Source organism: Malaya genurostris, chromosome 3 (assembly GCF_030247185.1).
Source record: "Malaya genurostris strain Urasoe2022 chromosome 3, Malgen_1.1, whole genome shotgun sequence".
Taxonomy (NCBI): Eukaryota; Metazoa; Arthropoda; class Insecta; order Diptera; family Culicidae; genus Malaya; species Malaya genurostris.
The window spans coordinates 195,133,859-195,154,214 of NC_080572.1; the positions used below are offsets into that span (position 1 = coordinate 195,133,859).

Consider the following 20,356-nt stretch of genomic DNA (forward strand, 5'->3'; position numbering starts at 1 on the left):
CGTCTCAGCGTCTATCGCACTTTATGTACATGCAATGCGCGCTATGCTAATTTTTATTCCTTTAAGCGACATATAATTGAAAACACATGCGACTGAAATGTGAAACTTGAACGCAATCAATTGAATTATTCCTGCTCCACGATTGATTCTGGGGGATTTAAATTCGCACGGAATGATGTGGGGTTCCGTTTACAATGATAGCAGATCATCTTTAATACAAAACATTTGTGACAATTTTAGCATGACGGTATTAAATATGGGTAGCATGACACGGATCCCAAGACCTCCTGCACGCCCAAGTGCATTAGATCTATCTCTTTGCTCAACATCAATTCGACTAGATTGCACCTGGAAAATATTGCCTGATTTACACGGTAGCGATCATTTACCAATCATCATCTCAATTAGCTGTAACAAATGTATTGCTAATTCAGTTAGTATTCCATATGATTTGACAAAAAATATCGACTGGATTAAATACCAAAGTAGAATCTCTAGTATTTTGAATTCAATGGAAGAGCTCCCTCCACTTGAAGAATATGACTTCCTCATTTGTTCGATTCTGGAGGCAGTAGAACAATCCCAAACTAAACGCTTTCCTGGGCCAACGACTAACAGAAGGCCTCCCAACCCCTGGTGGGACAAAGAGTGCTCAGAGGCTAAACTCGCAAAACAAAATGCTTGCAAGTCGTTTCTAAAACGGGGAGGAGGAACTCCTCAGAATTTTGAAAAACTTATGGTTTTAGAAACCAAGTACAAGAGCATACTTCGAGCCAAAAAATGTAGCTATTGGAGACATTTTGTCGAAGGTTTGTCAAGAGAAACCTCATTGAGCACTCTTTGGAATACAGCCAGACGAATGAGGAATCGTAACGTGGGCAATGAGAGTGATGAATACTCGAACCGATGGATATTTGACTTTGCTAGGAAAGTTTTCCCAGATTCTGTTCCTACGCAAAGCATTATACGGGAATCTCCTCCAAATAATGGTTTTATTAATAACCCATTTTCAATGATGGAATTTTCTATAGCACTCTTGTCTTGTAACAATAACGCCCCTGGGTTGGACAGAATTAAATTCAACTTGGTGAAGAATCTGCCCGACCTCGCAAAAAGACGTTTGTTGGAATTGTTCAACAAGTTTCTTGAGAAAAATATTGTTCCGCCTGACTGGAGACAAGTGAAAGTTATCGCCATTCAAAAGCCGGGGAAACCAGCTTCCAATCACAACTCATATAGACCCGTTGCGATTTTGTCCTGCATCAGAAAATTGTTCGAAAAAATTATTCTACGACGTCTCGACACTTGGGTCGAGACGAACGGTTTGTTGTCAGATACTCAGTTTGGCTTCCGTAGAAATAAAGGGACGAATGATTGCCTTGCATTACTTTCGTCTGACATCCAAATTGCCTTCGCTCAAAAGCAACAAATGGCATCTGTATTTTTAGACATTAAAGGAGCATTTGATTCAGTTTCCATTGATGTTCTTTCAGACAAACTCCACCAACATGGACTTCCAGCGGTTATAAATAATTATTTGCACAACCTTTTGTCAGAGAAGTGCATGTATTTTTCACATGGCGATTTGGCAACATTCAGAATTAGCTACATGGGTCTACCGCAAGGCTCATGCCTCAGTCCGCTCCTCTATAATTTTTACGTGAATGACATTGACAGCTGTCTAGTAACCCCATGTACACTAAGACAATTGGCAGATGATGGCGTAGTTGCAGTTACTGGACCCAAAGCTATTGATCTGCAAAAACCATTGCAAGATACCTTAGATAACTTGTCCGTTTGGGCTGTTCATCTTGGTATCGAATTCTCTGCGGAGAAAACAGAGTTAGTCGTCTTTTCAAGAAAGCATGATCCCGCGCAGCTTCAGCTCCATATGATGGGAAGAATGATCCAACAGGTTTTAACTTTTAAATACCTCGGGGTGTGGTTCGATTCCAAATGCACGTGGGGAGGACACATTAGGTATCTGATAACGAAATGCCAACAAAGAGTAAATTTTCTTCGAACAATAACAGGATCTTGGTGGGGTTCTCATCCGCAAGATCTAATAAAATTGTATCAAACAACGATACTTTCAGTGATGGAATATGGATGCGTTTGTTTTCGTTCCGCTGCAAACTCTCATTTTATCAAACTTGAGCGAATTCAGTACCGTTGTTTGCGAATTGCTTTAGGGTGCATGCATTCGACACATACAATGAGTCTTGAAGTTCTGGCGGGAGTTCTTCCATTGAAAGATCGTTTTTGGGAGCTTTCATCGCGACTGCTAATAAGATGTGAGGTACTGAATCCCCTGGTTATTAATAACTTCGAAAGGCTAGTTGAGCTTCAATCTCAAACAAGATTCATGACAGTATATTTTAACCATATGTCACAGGAAATCAACCCTTCAAGATATATTCCTATCCGTGTCAGCATCCTAAGTGCCCCTGACTCAACTTTATTTTTCGATACATCCATGCAGCGTGAAGTGCGTGGAATCCCGGATCATCTACGCTCGACGGAAATCCCAAAAATATTTTCAAGTAAGTTCAGGCATATTGACTCTGAGAAAATGTTTTACACGGACGGATCGCGAATTGAAGAAGCGACAGGGTTTGGTATGTTCAACAATAATGTTTCGGCCTCATTTAGGCTTCAAGAACCTGCATCTGTTTATATAGCAGAGCTAGCAGCAGTTCATTATAGTTTGAGTGTAATCGTCACATTATCTCCAAACCATTATTTCCTCTTCACAGATAGTCTGAGTGCAATTGAAGCCATTCGCTCAATCGCTGCTGGCAAAAATGAACCGTTTTTCTTGGGTAAAATAAAACAGTGTCTGAACGACATATTGAATAATAATTATCTAATCACTATAGTCTGGGTCCCGGCTCATTGCTCCATTCCAGGCAATGAAAGAGCCGATAATTTAGCCAAACGTGGTGCTATTGAGGGTGAAATTTATGAGCGACCGATTGCTTTCAACGAATTCTATAGTTCGTCTCGCCAAAGAACACTTGCCAGCTGGCAAGCATCTTGGGATAGAGATGATCTGGGTCGGTGGATGCACTCAATTATTCCGAAAATATCGACAAAGGCATGGTTCAGGGGACTGGATGTGAGTAGGGATTTCATTCGTGTGATGTCCAGACTCATGTCCAATCACTACACGTTAGATGCACATCTCCTTCGAATTGGGCTCTCCGAGACTAATCATTGTGCTTGCGGAGAAGGTTATCGGGATATTGATCATGTCGTTTGGACATGCGTGGAGTATCGTGATGTCAGATCTCAACTAATAAATTCTTTGCGTACCCAAGGTAGACTATCCAATATCCCAGTTCGAGACATTCTTGCTTGTCGTGACCTTTCATACATGAAACTTATTTATCATTTCATAAAGAAAATTGGAGTTTCAATTTAATAAAGGCCCCTTTTAAGACTTAGTTCTGATCCCAGCTGCGTCCATGAGTTCAACCAATAGCTAAATTAGAATAAAAATTATGTAATGATACAAACAAACTCGAAACAGTTTATGAAATTATCAACAAAATGTCTGAAAATAACAGCTTATTTTATAATTTATAGAAGTTAATCGTTTGGTTCAAATAATATTTCCGAGTAGATTTCATAATTAATGACGAGTTACCTAAGATGATATTTAAGCTATAAGAGAATATGTTTTAATAAATTCAAAACGTTGTGACTATGTTAGAATTAAATTAGGATAAGAATATTATGTAAAAGTGATGCTACGGCGAAGAAAAACTTATGTAAACTGCCTTAAGAAATAAACGTATTTATGGAAAAAAAAATTGAATTACCGAACTGATTACCGTGCGATCAGCTGTTGAAAATGCGGTAAAATATTACCGAATTCTGCGAAATTTTCTAAGTGTACAGATTACAGGTTCAGGTTGGAACTGAATGCTAATTCCGGATTCTGGAACTGTTTTCTTGACTAGATTTGAGAGCTTGTGCATACCGTCTTAAGGTTACAGGGCTTTGGAACAATAACCCATTAGATTATGGTACTAGCCACATTCGCTTGTGGTCTCAAATGGTTACGTGGGATGAGTATTTACTCGCTCCTAGTGACCTAACTCTCACATGCAGTTTTCCTTTCAAAACATTCAATGTGAGCTATCCTCTTCGTGACGAATGGTTCTCTGGTTGTCTGGAACGACAACTTGATGAACACATAGTTTGTTATACGGACGGTTCTCTGTTGAATGGTCGTGCTGGTGCTGGTGTCTACTGTCGTGAAATGAGGCTGGAGCAGTCTCATTCATTTGGTAGATACTGTATTGTGTTCCAAGCAGAAATCTACGCGATTCTGTGTGGAGTACAATCGGCACTTCAGCAGAGGGTCAGTGGTGAACGAATTTATTTTTGTTCCGACAGTCTTAATAGCACTCAGTTCGAATGACTCACGGTCGAATCTAGTGCTCGCATGTCGAACTCAAATTGAAGACCTCAGCAATTCAAATGCTGTTTACTTCTTATGGGTACCCGGCCATTCTGGTATTACTGGAAATGAGCTGGTGCAACGAATGATTTCGTTGGTCCGGAACCAGCTTTACCACTTTCAACTAGTTGGATAAAGCACAAGATTCGTTCTTGAGCTGCATCCAAACATGCCAGCTACTGGCGCAGCTTGCAAACTTGCGCTCAGACAAAAGCATTTCTACCAGATTTAAATCTGAAAATGTCAAAGTATCTACTGCATTTCTCCAAGCATCATTGCAGTATTCTTGTCAGAGCTCTGACTGGACATTGCAAACTCAATTATCACATGGCTACTGTTCAACGTGCTGAGTATTATTCGTGTGAATGCGGTTACGGTACTTCATATCATCTGATATGTAACTGTCCCGCATTGACGCAGCTACGTATCCGGGTTTTTGGTTCTCCATACATGGTTGAGTCTGTGTATGCGGAGCTAAAATTGAAGGATATTCTCTCGTTTCTCACCCAATGTGGTAAGGAGCTATAGTCAGAAGGGTTCATCGTTCTTCCTGGAGTGAATGAATCCCTTCTGTATTCACCTTAAATAGGGTTGCAGATTGTTTGGCATCCTTTAGGGAGTACCGAATTTACTTCTGCTCGTACATACTGCGAATCGTTCTGCATTCTTCCGGGAGTGCAGAATGGTGTCGCTTTTGTAAGATCTCTAAATCCTCTCGGGGGTTGGAGGTTTTATTAAGAGCAGACTGTTCGGGACCTCTTAGAGGTTCAGAATTTACTTCTGCTTCCACCAGATGTGATCCCCAGCAGATTGTTCAGCATCCCTTAGGGGTGCAGAATTTACTTCTGCTTTTATGTGTTTTTGTGTCGTCAATTTTTCCCATCCTTTTAGTCCAACCCTTACCATTTCCTTTCAATCCGTCCTTCTTATATATCGGGAAAATGATGCTAAAAACATATTGATGGCAAGGCAAAAATCTCCAAATATCAAGGGGAACGCGTCATTTGAGCCAATTTGTTCTGATTCCTGATTCCCCAGTGTAATAGTACTGTAGTTGAGCAGCCCGTGACACTAAAAGCGCCGTCTGGTGTAGAATGCTCCTAAAATGCATGTACAAAGTTGCCTGCGCATGTAACACAAATATAAAACACATTTAACACAATGCTATAGAACAAATCTAAGTGGAACTCGATGGAACTTTTTTTTGGGCATTTTCGAAGTTAGTTTTAGTTATTGAATTATGGAAACCCTTTTCAAACTAGTTTTCTAATCATAACTTGTTTCGAGTTATTTTTTGTATGCATATTTTGTTTGAAATAATTGTAGAAAATATAAAACCCCATAATTTTGTAGAAGGTAATGCATAGGTTTATTCTTTTCTGGAAAAGTTATACATCAATGTCTGTGTGTGTGTGTCGTAAACGTAACATTTGTTGGCTTCACCCTTGCGGAGCCCAAAACTCCATGTCACACTTGAACTGACTGATTAAAGGCATAGACAGGCAGTATGTCTATTTTTCGGAATATTTGCCGTATAACCGGTCTTCGCCGAGCAATGACTTCATATTCATATTCTTTATTTATTTCTGGAGCAGGTAAAAGCAAACTAAAACCTCAATTTACGGGAACTTAATTTACGCGAATTACGAAATCTCGATTGAGGGATTTTTTTTTTGAAATTTCAAAAACATTTATCATCAAAAAATTTCGATCTCGGAAATTTCATGCACTCACTCCTATGTTTTCATGACAGCTTTTATAAATTCCTCTTTTTACAAACAATGCAATAGTTTTAGGGTCGTTTTTGAAGCTTTCATAACACCTTTTGCATGGTACTACAACTTGCAAGAACATCTTACCAAAAATAAAATAACTAGAGCGAGAATCAAATAATTAAACATTGTTAATTCAATTCACTCACAGAACTAATTTCGTGTCAATGTGTGGCTTAAAGTAAATCTATGACACATTAGTAGTGGACTACAGGACTTATTACTTTTTAGGTTAAGTTTGATTCGCATTAAGGAAAATTTCATGTCCGCAATTTTGATGATCTACCGTTGTATTTATTGACATCAAATAAATACGATTAACTTTTACGTTTCACTTTCAGAACGCTTACACTAGTTATGATGCCATGTAGCTAATTTATATAAAAATGACGATTAATCACAAAAAATAATTTTTATTATTTATTTTCATTCGTATCTCTATCTTAAGCGCATTTTAAAATTAAAATGAAATAATGTGTGTTTGTTGAAAAATTGACGGTGGCGGGTATTTTTGAGTTCGCCTCGGGCGCCAGAAATGCTCACTACGGCTTTGAGAGTCCCCCTAATTTATTTGAATGAGAGGTATTATTACGAATTACGAATCTTTACAGGTAACTATTATTATAAAATCTTCAAGTTACTGTTCAAATTTATTAGAAGAAAATGATTGTACTCTTGGAGATAATAATTGGCGTCAAACCAGAAAAATCAGTAGGAGTAATTTCAAGCACAAATTTTACCAACAGTTTTATGAGCACAAACGATTTGAGATCTTGACTTTTTCCGGAGTTCGTTTGGTTCACTCTGAATGGTTTAGTCGTATTCAATATGAAATTAGTCAAGAAATTGACTTGAACGCACAACCACAAATCTTTTCCTGTTTCTAAAATAAAACAGAAACTTTATTGATTCAAACAAAAAAAATTATTGTTCTAATTTATTTATATATAATCAATGAAGTGAATTGCGGAGTTCAACACAAATTTGATTATATCCACAAATTTTTTCCTTGCCTGTAATTGTTACTCATATCATACTTTTTACGTTCCATTTGCTTTCTCTTTACAGAAATACAATACGACTACTTAATAATTCATAAAAAAAATCAATAGAGATACATCATTCTCCAAGTGCATTTTACAGTAAACAATAAAGTTGCGGAAACTAAACAGACACGTCAAATCATTCCCACCCTGTTCGACATTGGCCCGAAAACACCTATCTACTACATTCATGCGTACTTTTAATGTTCACCTTCTCACCAAAAGCGCCATAAAAACACAATTCCCCTGAAGCTATGCTCTGACTGGCTCAACATCAAACTCTTAGTCGGTATCAGCGGAGACAAACGATTACTCCTAAATATATACGTCACGTACGTAAGTAACGTCAGCCGTATGCTTTGCCACCACCTACCGCATCGAAACCAACGCGGAGTGGGCTTCGTTATTTGTTCGAGGTCAGGAAACATAAAAAAAAAGACGGAAGCAAAGTTTAAGATCCATTTTGTGATAGAATAACAACTTTGCTCTCCGTCTCACTCTTACTGCAATTCATATTAAATTGGATGGTAAACCGCGCCTGTTCTACTGTTTGCTGTACTTCCCCACAGACGGAAATCCTTCGACAATTTCATTCAATATCGATGGCAGCGAATGCAGTGAAGCAGCCATAAAACGAGATTGATGAAATACGAGAAGTACTCGGTGGTGGGTCGCCTTTTTTGCATGTCCTTCTTGGTTAGCAGTCTCTAGATATTGCACTGCCGGTTCTGCGTGAGAAAATCCTTCAAGAGATAGTAGAGTACGGAAGGCAAGCAAATGAAAGCTAGTCGGAAATAACAAGTTGCTCACAGGTCGCTTCGCCACTTGTTTGATTTCGTGCTTTCCCGTAGAGTCACGAGTCCTACTTTCGCTCTTTCTCTCCAATATCCATTTCTCTCGATTCATACCGCGTGTCAGATTATCGGAACTCTCTTCGCATTGGAATGAAATCTTTTTGATATTAAAGATAAACAAAATTACATCCTTTTGACACGAAAGATAAACAAAATCACATCAGGAAGAATTTTCAATCAATTGATATTTTTACGGTAAGGCGTTGAAAACATTGTTCTGCTCTATTGTAAAATTTGTCTCCTTTTGATCAAAAGTCAAACTCATGTGCATGAGAAGAGTCATTTATATGTTCGAAACAGGGTTGCCTGTTTCACCGTGAACAATTTCGTGATTATGCTTGCTTTTGGAATAATGGAAACGCAGGGCTTTTTGAGAAATTCAGATATTTTTATCGCGTTTATGTTCGAATCAACCCTAAAACCTGACAATTCTTATGGCGTTTTTCATTGAAAAACACTGGTGGCGTAGGTTTTGCACTTTCGAAACTTTTTGCACGAAGAAATGGCAATGAAATAGCGTCAGAATGAACATCGGCACATGAAGTAGAATCCTGTGGCCGAAAAGGTGAAGCTCTCTTGTACGACAGTGATTTTGATCGTTGACGAAACATATGTCAAACTCGATTTTTAACAGCTTTCCGATCGAAAATTTAACTTCGCAACTGAACGTGGAGATGGACCGAGAAGAATTCATGACCATGTTCGACTACAAGTTTGCGAAGGAGGCCATGATTTGGCAAGCGATTTGTAGTTCTAGCTTGAAAATTACACCATTTGTTACATGCTCGATGATTAATTCGCAGGCATAGGGGTAAAGTCATGTTTTGGCATGTTTGGTCAGCTACCACTACTCCGAGGTGGTTCTGAAGTGGTCTGCTGCCAAATTGATCGGGGTTTGCCAAATAAAAGAATTGAGCTATGACGAAAACGGCCTGGAAGCAATAGGAGACATCAAACAAACTCTTTGACAATCTAAATGAAATGATCCTGTTCCACATATGTTCCACTGAATTCAGAAAGCCGCTAGTGTACAATACGGGTACAATGAAGTACTTAACAAAAACAGTGAATTGTGAATCCTGTACCTCATACCGTATTTTTATGGTCACTATATTTCCATCATAAACATAACAAAACAAAACATAACATAACATAACATAACATAACATAACATAACATAACATAACATAACATAACATAACATAACATAACATAACATAACATAACATAACATAACATAACATAACATAACATAACATAACATAACATAACATAACATAACATAACATAACATAACATAACATAACATAACATAACATAACATAACATAACATAACATAACATAACATAACATAACATAACATAACATAACATAACAACATAACATAACATAACATAACATAATATAACATAACATAACATAACTTAACTTAACATAACATAACTTAACATAACATAATTGAAAGGAGTGTAATTTTCATATTGTGATTCAATCAACGCTTAAACTATTCAATAAAACGAAAATACTACAACATTTTGTTACTAACAGCACTGAACAATAACAAACTTAAGAATAACACTTGTGTCATACATCTTCAAACTTGCTTATTTTGGAATCCCATTTTGTAATTCATTTTTTTCTCTTTGTACTGAAAAGATAACTAATAAAAGTATTTATTGGGTTTAGTCGTATCGATGAAATCGTGAGGAATCAGTAGTGATTGGTAGAAGTATATGATATCATTGGATGAACTCGAGTACAGATAAGGTAAACAAAGATTGACTCTTGTTTTGCAGAGTAGTAGATTCCATATTCGGTAGAAATAAAAAATATTTCACATCAATTTAGAAAACATGTTGACAGCGAGTAAAAACATTTAAAAAACGAACATTTATCAGTATTCAAATCATGTATTTAACACAAAACAGATCAAAAAGGCAGTCTCGGACTTGATTGTTCAAATGTGATGATACTATGTTTGAAACTTTGTATCAATAAATACGCAAAGCGGAAAGTTCCAAAGAAATTAACGAATATTATCTTAGTTAGATCAGGTTTATACTGAATCATAGTAACTGATGATAACGATTTGTTTCAATTGATGTCAAGAAATGCTAGCGAAGTTTATGTTATTTCTTAATTGAATATGAAACAAAAACTAAAACTAAAACTAAATGTCGAAAAACAGGTGGATTGCTAGCAAAACTCAGTGAAGTGTCGTATGATTATGATGAAGCTATTCTTCCATTGATCTAAATATAAATATAATCAGTCCGTTATTGCACTGAAGGCTGCAAAATAACTGCTTTGAACCATACTTCAATGCAGTACAATGTTTTGCCTTTCTCATATAGAAAGGCAATCACTGTGAAAACCGGCTTTTTAACTGAGTCCCAGAGAACCGAATATCATAAACCATTCGACTCAGCTCGACGAACTGAGCAAATGTGTGTGTGTGTGTGTGTGTGTGTGTGTGTGTGTGTGTGTGTGTGTGTGTGTGTGTGTGTGTGTGTGTGTGTGTGTGTGTGTGTGTGTGTGTGTATATGTGTGTGTATTTAACAAGAAGGTGCACTCGATTTTCCCGGAGATGGCTGGACCGATTTTCACAAACTTAGATTTAAATAAAAGGTATCTTGATCCTAGAGGACGATACTGAATTTTACTCCGATCGGACTTCTGGCTCGAGAGTAACGGGGTAAAATGTGCAAAAAATTGTGAAAATAAGTGCACTTGATTTTCTCAGAGACCACTTAACCGATTCTCGTCAACTAAAATTAAATCAACTCAACTAAATTTTTAGTCCCATAGGTTGCTATTGAATTTCATCTGGTTCCGATCTCCGGTTCGGGAGTTACGGAGTAGAATGAGCAAAATAAACTAGAACCGTGCAAACGATTTTCTCAGAGACCGCTCATCCAAATTTTCATAAGCGTCAATTCAAATGAAAGGTCTTGCAACCCCATGTAATCTTACCAAATTTCATCTGGATACGACTTCCGGAATTACAGACTGATGGGCATAAAAATTTCATTGTCAGGGGCGTGTTTTGTCTTTCGCATACAAAAAAGGCTATGCAATCGACTAGTAAAAATTAGTGTCATATAACCAATTGATACAAACCCGGCGATAAGACCACAATTAGGTTAAAACCGGGTCTAAATAAATCTTTTAAACTAACTAACTAATGTCATATACCATTCGACGCAGTTCATCGAGTTGAGCAATGTTTGTGTGGGTATTTGTCAAATAATCATCGATTTTGACAAACTTAGATTTAAATGAAAGGTCTCACGTCCGTATGGGACGGAATTCTTGAATTTTACTTGGATCCGACTTCCGGTTCCGGAATTGTAGGGTAAAGTGTGTCACTTAAACCGACGAAACAATAACCGTAAATGATTTTCTAAACTGGACTCAAAACCGATATATCCAATCTTAGGGTCAAATGAAAGGTCAGGCCTACCAAAAATTACTGCATATTTTCGGATTCAACAAAAATTTAAACCGTCGTTTAAAGTACGATGGCAAAATCTAAACACTAGTAGAGTTTGTACGTCATGTTAGTTGTTGGCCGTACGAACCGACTTCGATTGTATCGGTTCTCGAGTTCCAGTGCTGGACGTACCTATAATAGTGATCCTATCTCGTTTTCTTAAGGAACGTGAACCTACGTGAACGAAACACTGTTTCATTCTGTATGTTATACTAGTTAATGCACAAAAAATCCCTTGGTTTTTCTTCCAAAAATCGAAGAGAAACATTTTCAATAGAATACCACAGTAATAAATATGAGAAAGGCATCATTACATCACTAGGTAGATTGATTTTTTTTTCTTATCGTGGAATGGAAGAAATATAAACCGGTCCTTCAAGATGCCCCACGATTACTTGTTTTAAGACATCAGGGTCAAATGTGTGAATTACGACTATTAAGCAAAACGTGCGGTGTTGAAAAAAATCGACAACAGGTGTCTTCTTGCAAACCACGAGTCAGCAAAAATGTTCTCCATATGGACGACACGAACTAGCCGCGACTACCAAATATCCAATTATATCCAAAATTTTCCGCAGGGCGTTTTTATTGTCTTGCGTTTTCCAAATACCAGCTAGATCAGTTGAAAGATTAGTTTAGTAAGCCATTCGCATAAACATTAGTAACTATTTTCAATAATATTCTACAGTAAAAGCTTAGCATTTATGTACGTTCTTTTAAGAATTCTATCCCAAAAAACCGTTTAATATTTTCTTCCATCGCACAGTGGCTCAAAACTAAAGTTTCATTCCTTCACTCATTTTACGGTCTTACAGTAAACTTAGACGCGTTTTTGTGGAAATAAACGACCAAACGCGTGTAAAGAGAGATTAAAATTTTAACTTTTTACCGGAAGCAGATGGACTCTAGAAGTCTTCGATAACATTGTAGACAATGTGATATCTGGTAGCTTTGCTGAAAAATCCTCGTCGATAACCATTCGGTTGTGTTACTAAAAGGGTTCGAAAAATCTGTTTTTTCTTTCTTCCACAAAGCGTTAGAGTTTGTGAAAATAAGTTTAATTGTAGAACATTTTAAGGCTATATGACAATTTTAGATTGAAGTTATGAATAGTTTTACATAAAGAAAGAAGGTTGTAAAAAGATGCAGATAAAACAACTTTAGCTTAAAAGTACGTTTCATTCACATCGAAATCTTGAGGAAATGGTTTGTATCCGCTAGTATCCTAGGATTCTATTAGCGAATGTGTTTATGATGTATGTGAGATTTAAGGACTTGACGTATATAGATATTTTCTTACGCATAAAATGAACATTATATATATATATATATATATATATATATATATATATATATATATATATATATATATATATATATATATATATATATATATATATATATATATATATATATATATAACTTTTACAAATAATATTTTTCAACTAAAAGTATGTAACGAATGCTTACACTTGTCATTGTCAACAAGCTTCTGACAATCGGTGAAAGGGACATGGCATTTTTAAGAGTTTCTGCCAGTTTGTTACTTCGAAATCAGAAGGCAACTGTAATCGTAAAAGTATAGTTTTTTGGGAAACATTTTTAATTACTTTCTGGTATAAATCTACAATAAAGTGCAGAGTCCTTCTTACGAAAAAATTATATTAAATTTACATAGTGTACAGTTTAGCGACCGGTCAATTATGTTTGCATATTTTGCACCATCTTATCTATTTTTGTTTAGAATGTGTTTTATGTGAAGATGACGTATTTTAGTATAAATATTTGTTAAACGATTTTTTTTTCGTGAATACGACCTGGTTTAATATGGAGCGCCTTTACAAAATTTACTATGTACAAGAATGGGCAGAACTTAATCGTGAAAATCTCGTGTCGAACTTAATCCAACAACATAATCTTTCCTGCATGCCATCGAAAAAATGATCAACAATTTATGATAAAATTTTCAGTAGTATGAAATAAAATGTTATTTACCACGTTTCATTCGTTTAAACCTTGCGCGGAAGACTTTTAATATCAGTAAACTGATTTTTTAGGAACTTTTTGATTTTTTCTCTGAAATTATTATAATTCGTACAAATTTTGCAAGCAAAAAATTTAGTTCTTTCTTTTGCTCTGTCTTAATAATTTGTGTGTTAAAATAATTGTGTCGTGAATTCGTCGATTTTAGTATAGTTGCATCGTTACAATTCTGGATGCAAAGAAATGAAACTTTGCACAATTCACACAATATATCAACTTATGAAAACAATTTATGGTATTCAGAAGTGTGAAGAAACGTGTTAGGTTTATTCATATTTACGTCATCCAGTTATGTATACGACATGACCCACCCACTCTTTTGTAAATAAAACACATCAGTGGCGTAAGAAAATTTGAATTTTACAGGTGACTTAATCCCTCTAACGATGTAATTCATAAAGACCTAATTTGTCAAATGACGGAAAATTTTATTTGTAATGACTTAATGTTAGATTAGCTTGAATTTTACTGGTTTTGACTGTAACTTGCGTTCTGCTAGCAGATGCATGCTTCTGTGGTTCAGTCGATTAACAGACGTACTTGCGATCCAATGATTTTCGGTTCAAGTCGAAGCGGTTACTATCAGTGTCCTTTTTTTTATTTCAATGAATTTCATGTCATGGAGTTTTAGACACAATATTAAATGTTCTTCCACGTAAATTCGATAATCAAATAAATTTAAATCGATTAGTTTCAAAATTATACTCGATTATTAAATAATCGAGTAATTCGAAATTTCCGACATCCCTACACGCAAAGCGAAAATGAAAGTATTGAATGTAGAACACATCTTTATACTAGTATGGGTGTCGTTTGGAAATATGTCGTGCGAAACTGAGTTGCTACATGTACTGATTAATGTGTATTTTTTATCTTCTGAAATATACAGATTTAAATGTTGCGAAAGGAAATAATTTCTTAAATCCGCTGAAAATCCACATTTGTTTAAAAAGTGTTTAGTGTGAGTGCGATTCAAAATCCGGTTTTGATTGTAAGCCGACATGGTATGTTTATGCTAAATTTTTCTATCCTGTCTGGCATACTTTTTAATATATTTATATTTTTATATTATTTCTATATTTACTTATATTGAACATTAAATAATTATATTTACTTATATTGAACATAAAAAAGCAAAGTCTTGGCATTACATTCCTTTGGTGGAATTTGGCCTTTCTGTTTCAATAGACTTCGCAGCCGGTTCTTAGTGTACAGAATCATTGTATGGCTAGTACTATGGATCCTACTAACATTAAGAACCCTTCCAGGTCGGGGCTCGAACATACGACATACTATATTGAACATACTTCTGATGTTATTTGTTTTTCAATCATAGTATATTATTGTAATTATTATTTTTATTATTATTATTATTATTATTGTTATTATTATTATTATTATCAGTATTAATATTGTTATTATTTTTATTATAATAATAATTATTATTATTATAAAAAGAAAAGCTTGCACAATTCACACAATCGATCAAATAACTGGTGTTCGGAAGTGTGAAGGAAGCGTACCAGTTTTGTTTCGTATTCACGACATCCAGTTATGTCTCTGACATTAACCACCTGTCAATTTTTAGTTCATCGAGCTGAATCGAATGGTATATGACATTCGGCCATCGGAACCTATGTTTCGAAATCCGTTTTCACAGTGATTGCATTCGCTTTCAAAATGAGAAAGGCTAAAATGAATGTGATAATAGTATGTAGCAAAGCAATCAATTTCGGGAGAGGCGTATCCTTTGGGTACGTGCCTGCAGACACGGATTTTCAATAATAACACACTTAGAAAAAGTTACATTTTTATAGATGTACATCGCAATTCACTCACATCGATACAGACGCAAAATTTATGTTTACATGTTAATAGATGTAATATTGTGTCATCACCGAAGAAATTACGGCATACTTGAATTTACGTCAAGCGTAAGGAGTGTATCGAAAATAAGCTATCCACATACATTTGTGTTGTACGGATGTATTAGTGATAGTTTTGCCTTTCTCTGTAGAAAGGTATTAAAATTGCTGGAAAAACCGACTTTCGAACGGAGCCTCGGAGACCCATAGTGTTATATACCATTCGATTCAGTTCGACGAGTTCGGAAAATGTCTCTTTCTGTGTGTGTGTGTGCACTTTTCGAAGATATTTGAACGCGCTCAATTTTCTCAGAGATGGCTTAACCGATTTCAACAAACTTGGGCTCGTTTGAAAGCTACTTTTGGGCCATTGATCAAGTTCGAAGATCAAATGACTGTGACTTTTGGTTCCGGAGATATGATTGTATAAGTGACGTAACTGACAAAAAGCGTTGTATTTGAACGCGCTCAATTTTCTCAGAGATGGCTGAACTGATTTTAACAAACTTGGGCTCGTTTGAAAGCTACTGTCGGGCCATTGATCAAGTTTGAAGATCAAATGGCTGTGACTTTTAGTTCCGGAGATATGATTGTATAAGTGACGTAACCGACAAAAAGCGTTGTATTTGAACGCGCTCAATTTTCTCAGAGATGGCTGAACCGATTTTAACAAACTTGGGCTCGTTTGAAAGCTACTGCCGGGCCATTGATCAAGTTCGAAGATCAAATGGTTTTGACTTTTGGTTCCAGATATATGATGGTATAAGTGACGTAACCGACAAAACACATTGATTTTTACCGCTCTTATATATATAACGGTGAAAAAATTTTGGGATCATCTCTATTTTCGTTAAACTCTAGTGCTCAAAAGTTTAAGCACCTCCAAAAAAGCCTTCATGCAAAATTTGAGCTAAATCGGACATGCGTAAGGGGTGCTGCCCGGTGGTAAAGGTTTGACAAATTTCGATCTTGAAAAAGCACCATAGGGGGGAGCACATGAAATTTCCGAAATCGCAAATTTTTTTGATGTCAAAACTCTTAAAACTGCATGAAACATCGAAATTTAGTGTCATCTCAAAAAAAATTTTTTTGAAAAAATTAACTTTCTGGGACTTTTTCATATTTTTTCTAAGTCCCAAAAAGTCGATTTTTTCAAAAAAAAAAATTTTTCGAGATCGTGAACATGCACTTCCCGGAACTTGATGAAGAGCGTTCGATCAAAAGTTGGAAAATTCGTGAAGGAATAACTTAAATTTCATCCCGTTTTCATTATGCTCAAGTTTAACCTCGTACAATGAAGGATCAATTTTTAGTTTGAATAACTTTTCGTTTTTTATCATTATTTGAAAGAAAAATTTGTGGATAGCTTATTTTCGATACACTCCTTAAATCTCTTTTTTTTCTAAGAGTGCAGATAAACATTTTATCAATGAACAGAACGGATAGCAACTAAACCGGTTCGTTCGAATCAAATGTTTTAATTTGGTCTTGCATTCAAATCATGCTTTGCGAAACACGTGTCTAGTTTTTGCATTCAAAGTTTTTATCCAGTTTTTGAGTTCAGACACTTTGCATGGATGAGTAATGTCAACAATGTATGCGTAAAAACAAAATCATGCGCTTCTTTTTCTGATTTAAAGCAATATATCTTCTATATGAAAAATAAACCAATCAGTTAATTCTGCTTAAAATTTCAATTCGAGAGAGGCGGAAATCTTCCGTTTTTCTCAAAACTGCTCGAGAAAAATTATCTCAGTTTCAGCTTACTTTCACTAACACATTTGATTAGCAACAAACACATTCTTAAATGGATTTTCTCTTGCAGAAATTATTAAAGATTTACGTACTTTCTATAAGTAAACCCGCAAAATAGGAACTTTGAATTTAACACGCGAAAGGCAATGGATATGAAATGTTGTCGTAAAACTATTTATTTTTCCAGAAAACTGCTTTTGTAACAGAAAATATTTAGTTTTGTTTATTTTGTGTAGCGCAATCCAATACAAATGCATTGAAGCAGTGTTGCTAACATTTTTATTAGGGAATTAAAATCTACATTCATAAAATGTAAGCAATTTGTTATCAAACGTTGGTGAAAAAATGATCAAAACTGATATTTCATCCAAAAAGTCAGGCTTAACATTCACATGAGAATAAATTATTGCTAAAAGGATTTTTTGAAACTCTATCCTTCAAGCCACTTCGATAAACTGTTTTCACTTAATATACCTATACATAGATCTATGACATACGTACCAAATAAAATGTACGTAATATACAAATTACCAACACAAGTTAACTTGGTTTATTCTTGATCCTTAAGTTTCTTTAATTCGATTTTTGCATTCAGTTAATCGTATTAACAGTCTGTACATGTCATGGAGTTCTAAATAATCAATTTTAGTAGAACTGTTCTTAGGAAACATTAAATTCTCACGAGTTATTTTTCTAGGTATAATTTATTATTTTCAACAAAGTCAATAGTCAAATCAGTAGAATTCCGTAGAAGGTATCGAATTTCCGTAGATGGAGGCGCCTGGCTGCCGATTCTTTTTATTTTCGAACATCTTTCTTAGAAAAACTCCCAGCTGATACACCCTGTAGCAGTGCTTTCTCACTCTCTCTGTCCTTCTCGTGTTATCCTTTCGCCGTGGAGAGCACACGGGAATGAGCCGAGTTTTCTCTCTGTCTCCGGTTTCATTCGCTCGTTTGACTCCCGCACTCCGGCAACTGGTGGATCGTTTTTTTGGGGTGACTTCGTTGCATGTTCAGGAGAGCCGCCCGTATATATAATGAATGGACGCAGCCTTGTCGAGACTGGTGCGGTGGGGTCACTCAGTCAGTCAGTCAGCCACAGTTCGGTTTTAGTTCAGTTTTTCAGTAGAGAAAATCGTTCGCTTCTGGTTGGACGTGGTTTTGTTTTGTTCTTTACTTGAAAACACACAGGAAAAAATAATAAAAAGTCCTCCTGTGGTACCCGCGGTATCGCAGGATATCATCGTACATTAACGTTCGCATCCTTCTCTGGAGCTTGGTTGAAGGCGTGTTTTGGACCATCCTTTGTTCCGTGAGTGCGTGTGTGTTTTATGTACTTTGTGTTTCATTCGCGCGGGAGTTGAAAAACCTCCGAGTTTACAGTGCTACTTCCGTTGCGTGCAGAGTCTCGATTTTCTCTGGCAAGAGACACCCCTTTTCTTTCATCCGCGGCTGGTTTAGTGTGCTGGTGTGCCTCAGATCGCTACCATGAGCGAGTAATAGAGCACGAATAATTGAATTGCATACCAAAAAGGATAGGAAGTGTTACTTGAGTTTCATTTTGTGGCTGATACAAAAGACCAGCGAAAAAGGCATCCACGAAGGGTTCGACCGACGGCGATCCGGAAGGGAACCGAAAAAGGTGAAATTTTTTTGCAAATGCTTTGCTTCTCTGGTTTCTAAGTACATTAATTTTTTCGCAATGAATCAAATTATTTCGCATTTTTTTTTTGTTGTTTTGTTCTGGTCGAAAAATGTGCGGTTGAATAATTGTTCCCCGTGTTTCACTGACGTTCTAACGGCAATAAAAGTTGAACGATGAGAAAGTGTAAAAATGTTGTGTTCGGCTCATTTGCTGTTCTCCCTTAAGACGAAATTTATGGCCGGTGTCAGAAAATGTGATAAAGTATCCAGCGGAAGAAGAAAATAGTCGAGGATCTAACTCATCTTAACGGAATTACGTGATGTTCGACCATTTCGGTTTTGCGATGAAGGAATTTCATTCTTCACGGTGTAGCTTCGTGCTTCGGAGCAACAAATTCATACGGCGGACAAAGGCAACTAGTGAAGCAAAATTTTATCATCTTCGTGAATTGAATTAAAGTGGCTCTGGATTAGAACGAATTACTTTAACATATTATCATCATAACCACTCTCAAGTGTTGGTGCACATTATTGTTATCACGACACGACAAACAAGTTCCATCCCGGTTCTAGGGAGTCGGTCCCACATTTCGAGTGCGATAGGAACAAGTGAATGGACGATGGAAGTGGTTGATAAAAAATGAATAAAGAATAATTTGAATGAATTGGCCGCTTTCTGTGTTGCAGTGCCGGCCATTAAGGGGTGCAGACGGGGGGGGAGGTCAGCGACAGGTTGAAACCAGGGATACAAAACTGACGATGGGTGGCAGTGGGAGGTGATTTGCGTCGTCGTCGTCGTCGTCGTTGTCATCGTCATTGTCGTGGCCGCAACCGCCGCCAGTTGCTTAGAACGAGGAAGTATGCGTATGTGTGGTGTGTTATTTTTGTTAACGAGAATACAAAACCAAGGAAAAATGTTATTTCATGGATGTGAATACAGAAAACAGTCTTGAGTGGTACTTTCAAATTCGTTGCAGAATAGACCTTCGGGTACGGTGGTATGGCGGCTCGTTACGAAGATGAGGTGAAATTACTGTCTATAATGGGTTCAGCAAAATTGCAAGCTGAACGGTATCATCGCTGGGAAGACACGTCGTGCACCATAGGACCGTGATTATGTGATTTATCGTAACTTGACTGCGGGTGTGCCTGTTGTTCCATGGAGTAAAACAGTTAAAGAGGATATTCGGTTACAGAGCAATGGGTGAAGTCTGCAGAACTGATATTTAATAACATTGGAAACCCACAGAAGCATTGATTTCGCGTTGAATTTAGTTTTAGTCTAGTTTCAGTATGATTTCCGATTAATAATCAGCATTTCTTTTTGAATGTTTTGATAGTATGATGAAATTTAATACTGAGCTGATTAAATTGCTAAAAAAATTGATTAATTTTGATTTATATTCCTACTCTAAAAC

General features: G+C 36.4%; 1 protein-coding gene across 2 annotated transcripts in view; it reads left to right on the forward strand.

Annotated features, from left to right (window-relative positions):
- Positions 1–18,347: 18,347 nt before the first annotated feature.
- The window catches only part of LOC131434972 (slit homolog 2 protein), a 143,783-nt gene continuing 141,774 nt past the window's right edge, over positions 18,348–20,356 (forward strand). For both annotated transcript variants that reach the window (XM_058602352.1, XM_058602353.1), the window contains exon 1: positions 18,348–18,936. The gene's annotated coding sequence lies outside the window, so the exon portion shown is untranslated. The remainder of the gene's footprint in view (positions 18,937–20,356) is intronic.